Source organism: Dipteris shenzhenensis, chromosome 32, assembly GCF_047967505.1.
Source record: "Dipteris shenzhenensis isolate YYH24624 ecotype China chromosome 32, Dip_SZ_1.0, whole genome shotgun sequence".
NCBI lineage: Eukaryota > Viridiplantae > Streptophyta > Polypodiopsida > Gleicheniales > Dipteridaceae > Dipteris > Dipteris shenzhenensis.
In genome coordinates, this window is record NC_141627.1 from 12,999,573 (window position 1) to 13,006,670 (window position 7,098).

The window sequence follows — 7,098 nt, forward strand, 5'->3', positions numbered from 1 at the left end:
TGATTTTTCATATCTCTTTGCAACAAGCTATTCATAGGTACGACCAGTCTCTCTTGTGGAGCACAAGATTGAGTTAAACCCAGAAAGCGAGTCAGTTGTGCAATGCTTAAGGTGATTAGGGGTGATCCAAGTTGAGGCACTAAAGAAAGAGTAACACAACTACTTGAGGTGGGATTCATCTTTTCTGCTGATGATTCAGAATGGATATCTCCTATAGTTGTCATACCAAGGAAAGGAAATAAGTGGTAGGTTTGTGTGGAATTTCGTCCTTTGAATGCATGCACTAAGAGGGATCATTTTCCTTTGCCATTCCAAGATGAAATACTAGACCAAGTAGTTCTATATGTGATGGGTATTCTGGGTACTTTCAAATTCATATTCGGGAGGAAGATCAAAAGAAAACATCATTTGTGACACCTTGGTGAGTTTTTGCTCACAGAGTGATGCCTTTTAGGTTGACCAATGCACTGGCTACATTTTAAAGGCTCATGAGTCAAGTGCTTGAGCCTTACTTGGGAAAGTTCATAAGGGTGTTTTTGGATGATTTTTTGCATTTATTCTCAGTGCATAGATCACATGGAGAAGTTAAAGATGGCCTTAGCTAGGATTGATGAAGCAAAAGGGTGTCCAAATCCTAGCAAGTGTCATTTGGCTCAAACAAAAGTAGTCTTATTAGGGCATATTGTGTCTGAAGAAGGCTTGCAAATGGATCCTGAAAAGGTTCAAGCAATCATGGCATTGCCAATCCTGAGAGTGTCATTGGTGTTCGTAGAATTCTAGGAAAGAGCAAGTATTATCAATGCTTTTGTGATGATTTCACAGAGATAGTGCATCCCATGAACTTGTTGACAAGAAAAGGAGTTTCTTTCTAATGAGGTGTGGAGCAACAAGAGTCTTTTTAGCAACTTAAGGAGGCCATGAGTAGGGGCCCAATATTGAAGTCCTGTGATTGGTCGCAAGACTTTTATATAAATCCAAGTGTATCTTTGCATTTAGTTGGTGCTGTATTGCTACAAAAAGGAGAGACAGGTAGAATGCAACCCATCTATTATGCTAGCCGACAGCTTACAGAGGTGGAAACAAGGTATGAAGAAATGGAGCAGCAAGCCCTCTTTTTGGTGTTTTCACTTAGAAAGTTTTGCTCCTATTTATTACCTCGACCATTTTTCTTCCTTACCTCTTAGTCTATACTAGCGTATTTGGTTTGGAAGCCTACTAATCCTGGGGGAAGATTTGCTAAATGGTTGTCAAGTCTTCAAGAGTTCTCTTTCTCTTTTGTCACTGAAAATACCACTAGGTCCACTATGGCAGATTTGCTCATAGGACAGGAGGATCTAAGAGAAGAAAAGAAATATAAGGAGGACATTAATGATGAAAGGGAGACATAAACAATAGCTTTTGTCTTGTATTTTGATAGGGCTTTTAGTCCTTCAAGCAAATAAGGAGCCGGGGGGATGGTCTTGATGAATTCTGAAGGTCAAGAAGTATGAGCTAGAGGACAAGAGCTTCCAAGTATCACAACTAACAATGCAGCTGAGTATAGTGCTTTGATTCTTGGTTTGGAGGGTTGTCTTCAAAGACAAGTTAAAGAATTGGAAGTAAGAGGTGATTCTCAGCTTATTATAAAGCAAATGCAAGGGCATTACAAGTTAAGAAGTCCTCATTTGAAGGAGCTTAATCAAAAGGCTATGGCACCATGTAGTTAGTTTGATTTTTGCAAGTTTGATCATATAAACAGACCAAAAAATCAAAGGGCAGATGAGTTGGCTACTCAAGCCATTGTAGTACAAGACTGGGGGGTGGTTTCTTTGGTAGACACTAGATGGCAAGAACTGCAAGATGCTTAGGAATATGTGGAATAAAGCATGTTTCCTCGAGGGTTAACTCCAAAACAGAAGTAGAGGCTTATCCCTATACTATTGTTATGACATTCTTTATAAATTGGGAAAAGATATGGTGCTCCGTTGGGTGGTCCATCCCATGGAGACTAGGAGAATCCTAGAAATGTGTCATGAATGCTCCATTCATTTTGCTTCAGCGAGCACAGCTAGGAGAATTCTTAATGCAGGTTACTTTTGGCCACGCCTCCATAAGGATGTATCTGAATGGTGTCAAAGTTGTAAAGTATGCCAAAACTTTGGAAGGCGATAGTTGATTCTTGGGCCCTTGAAGCCTATTCAAACATATGGACCATTTGAGAGGTGGGGGGTGGACTTTGTGGGACCACTCCCTTGCTCATATCAGGGCAAGCATTATTTATTGGTGGCCACAGATTATGCAACTCAGTGGGTAGAGGCCAAGGCACAGTGATACTTGGATGCACCAATGAGTATCACCTTAAAGTCTTCTATGCTCAACCATCTTGAGGGCCAGTAGACCCTCTCTATCACTAGAGAGGATCTGTTGGGGGGGGAAAGATGTGATGCCAAAAATTGATATTTTTTATTTGGCATCGGCATTGTTTTTCTCTATGTTCGATAAGAGTTTGAGTATCAAGTGATAGCCTAGCGGCTCTCACTTAATTCCATTTTCTAAGATATTGAATTGGATTGAGAGGATGAGTGGAATGGATCATTGTAAATACCATGTGTACTAAGTCTCCATTTAGAGAAAATATAAAGTAGCTTGGATAAATATTACAATAAAATTTTCCAATAACTTGTAAAAGGGAAATGAAAGATGTAAATTAGAAGCAAAGGGAAAGAGAAAAATGGAGGTGAAGTTGAATGAACATGGGGAAAGATAGATGGGTGAAAGAGAGGAGAGAAAGGAGATAAAAGAAGGGATGGACCATTAAATATGAGTGGGGACGTGGCCATTTTGGCAAGAGATCCTCCTTTAAATAATATCACATGCTTTTACTAAAGGTGGTGTCATAAAAGCTAAATGACAAAATAATTCATGGCCCCTCATGTAAGGCCAAAAATTCTAATTTGCACAACGTGAAAAATTCGTTTAGGATCTCCATAGAGAGACCGAAACCTAAACCTAAAACTCATTACAATGGACACCCATTAACATGGTCAACTTGACCAAATGAACTACATTCTAAACTATGAGCTAGATTCACATTCTCTAACTAGCATCATCCCTTAGTACCCTTGTAGGACCAAAGCCATAGATAGTTTAGGGGACATCCCACTTTATACGATCTTTTTATAGGAAAGGGGGAAGAACCTTATTCACAGATCTAGCTAGATGCCATGTGTCACAATCATCTTGCCCCAATTGCTTGCATTAAGTCCATTAGTTCAATGGAAGTTGAGTCAAGGTATTTCTAGTAAGAGAGTTTGAAAGAAAGAAGTATCTCTAGTCTTGATCCAAGACGTATGTGTTGCCATCTGATGCTGATAAGTTTGCACACACCATTGACATTGTCATGGATGGTGTGAATTTCTATGGGGTTTGTATCAATCGAGTTGAATGTTTTAATGTGATGCCAATGGGCATCTATGATAATCTTGGTCTATAATGCACGCATCATACTACTATCAAGGTCGAGGTGGTTGAGAGGAGGAACGTTTTGCCATTAGGCATAGTGGTGTAGAGTAACCTCACTGTTGGAATTCCATGTGATGTAGATTGATGAGAGTGCCAAATATTATACCATGATTTTGGGTAGGCATTGGTGCCATCTACTAAATGCACTTAGTTATTAGGAACCGACAATATTTCAATAGGAGATTAAGCAAAATAGATTAATATAAATGATGCCAAAGATCAAGCATATTATCATAGATGCCTCACCTCCTCTATGGAAGAATATCAACAAAGATCAAGCATACCATTACTAATTCTAGTCCAACGCAAAGTACAAGTGAGGGAGGTAGTTTTGCCTTCCCCCTTTGAGACAAAAGAATTTTATAGTAATGACGACTCCACATATGAGACCGAAGTGAGAGAGAGTGAATATAACTGGACATATACACTATGCTTCTAGAAGAGTAAGCCCCTTTGGAAGAAAAGAAAGATACACATAAAAGCATTTGAATTAAATGCTAGCCCACAACTAATAGAAATAGAGAAAAAGATTTATTTGGAGATTCTAAGAGGGTCCCCCCAACTCTTTGCCAGCATTTACATGGAGGTGAGGCATGTAAAGGGATTCAAACATAAAATTGGATTGGTTCCAAGTAGCAAGCTAGTAGCATAGAAGCTAAGAAGGTTGCAATCAACTCAACAAGAAAATTTAGAGGCTAAAGTTCTTAAATTACTCAAGTCTAGTTATGTAGCACCTATTGAAAATTCGAAATGGGTGTCACTTGTAAAAGTTAAGCCTAACAAAAATGAGAAATGGAATTTGTGTAGACTACAAAAGGTTGAATCGAGTGCTCAAAAGAAGCCACTTCCTGATTCCTTTCAAGTATCTCATCCTCAATAAGATAGCAAGCCATGAGATGTGCACCTTTGTGATGGGTACTCAAGTTATTATTAGGTTAAAAAATGTAGCTAAGGACCTGAGAAAAACTACCTTCACTAATCCATGGGGCATGTTTGCTTTCAGAGTCATGCCTTTCGGGATAACCAATGCCCTTTCACTTTCAAATGGTCGATAAATGATATTTTTGCACCTTATTTGGGAGTATTCATGCAAGTACTATGTCATTTTTAGTACTTAGGTGAGTCATTTGAAAAAGATCAAGGAGACTTTCACAAGGATAGATGCAGCTAGGGAGTGTTTGAATTCTTCCATATGTTGGATAGGGACCAAGGTGGGAAGAATGATTGGCCATATTCTTTCATGAGAACGAATAAGATGGACCTATAAATGATTAACAATATCCAAGGTACAAAGCTTCTTCAACAATGGTTTCTTAGCTCAGAAAATCCCTTGGCCTATTAGGTCACTATCAAAGATTCATCTTTGGATTTGCTTGCCTAGCTAGCCCACTCACTAAGGTGTTCCCTATGTCTAGGCCAAGTAGTTTTGATTCTTTCAAACAATCTTTGGCAACAAATACCACTCCTAGATACCTTGCTTGGGAGTAAATTTTGTATCTCAAATGTTGGGAGTATAGACTACATGTTCGATAGCATTTTGCAGTAGAACGGAGAAGGAATTTTTCTCTAAAAGGGAGGAGGCAATATAATGTTCTCCCTTTCATTTACTTCTAAGAAAATCTTGCTAGTAGAAGTATGATACCCCAAGGAAGAATAAATGGGGTTAGCATTGGGATTTGGCCTTAAGCAATACAAGCATTATCTTTTAGGATTTTCTTTTTGTCCTCATTAAGCATGGTTCCATCAAGAGAAGAGTTGAAAGTGTCCATTTGATTGGTTGATTTGTCAAATGGGACCAAGTATTTGAAAAATATGGTTTCACCTTCAAGGTGGTAAAAGGGGGGTAGCAACATTGAAGAAATACATCTGCCAAAACAAAGAGCTCGCCGACTGGGGTTCTACTTATTCTAACCCTTGATCTAGTGGATTCAATTGTTGAATAGGTAATAAACTACTTGGCTCACTTCTCTTATCCTCCAAGTACTACCTTAGTAGAAAGAAAGGTCCACCAAGAGAGCAAAAAATTCTTCTTGCTAATATAGTTTTTAACCATAGAGGATGAGATAGAGTACTTTAGAGAGGTATTTCTTCTAAAGAAGGAAAAGAAGTCCTAAATACAGTCATGATGGCATTTTTGGAGAATATTTTGGTGTAGATGACAATGCTAAGAAAATTCACAAAAGATGTCTGACCATGGCAAGGAATTAAAATGACTTGTTGATTACCACACATTATTTCATTGTGGGATGATCAACCACAACACGATGTGATAAAGCCAATGTTTATTTGAATTTGTTTTTTGGTACATCTGTGATTGATTTGATTGTCTCTTGGAGCTACTATCAAATCAAGGTACCCATTTCCCTCAATGATGTTGTGAACAATTTCTCTCAGTGGCGTTGTGAATGATTTCCATTAATGATGTTGTGAAGATTTTCTTGAGAAGCTATTGGTTCATCATAGGAAAAGTAGTCCCCACTACCCTCAGGGTAATGGGCAATAACGGAGAGGACTGATATGAGCTTGTGTGATTCTAGGGAAGTTGACTACTAGTAATAGGAGAGATTGGGATAAACTTTTGGTACATGCTTTATGGGCTTATGATACCATGCACAAAGTCACCACCAAATCATGGGCTTATGACACCATGCACAAAGTCACCACCAAATATCCACCATTCTAGTTGTTGTGTGGTATAAAACATATTGCACCTTAGAGTATGAGATCCCTAGCCTAAATACTTTGATGCAATCAAAGTCCTTAAAGCTAAAAGGTAGAATTTTGGATTCTACAATGACAAAGTTGAATGAAGATTGGTATATGGCTAGGCTAACAAATGAGAAAGAACGTGGCCCATGATAAAGCCTTGTTGAAGACTCAAAGTCATAATCTTTCAAGGAATGTGCATTAGTGTTTCTTTTTTATTCACACATTGATTAGGGTTTTTCTAAATGGTTCCTACTCCAATGGAAAGGACCATATGAATTTGCAAAAATGCACTAAACAAAGGATCATATGTGCTGAAGAGGATCAATGGACAAGAAATGCCAAAACTCTACAATGGGATGCATATGAAGAAATTTGATGCCTCACACATTTCATGGCAAACAAAACCCATTGGATCAACTTTAATTTGAATTTTATACACTTGGAGTTAGTCGATGGGGAAGTGGCATTGTAACAAAAACTTTCCCTTATGCTCTAGTGTGTTGTAGTATGTTACGTATAAGGTATAGGGATATATCTTGAGCCTTGAGGTAGGAGGAAGCAATGTGCTTATTCGATATTTCAAGAGTATTCCCTATAATGGGTTATTTAATGGGAGAATGATGTATGGATGACTCATGTCAAGAGTGTGCCAAGCTTGTTTTGAGCACATGGAAGTTGACCCAATAGGAATATTCACCAGCATATGCTTGATAGAGGTTAACAATTCATTAAAGAGATAAGGATATGGGAAAACTCTACTAAAGTAGGATGTACTATGGATGATTAGACTAAGCACAATTGCTCCTTTTTTATTCTCAACATTGGGGTCTTCATTTGCTTGGGTGTAGCCAATCATAGAACTATTTTTAGGGCCATTTTGGAGATGTG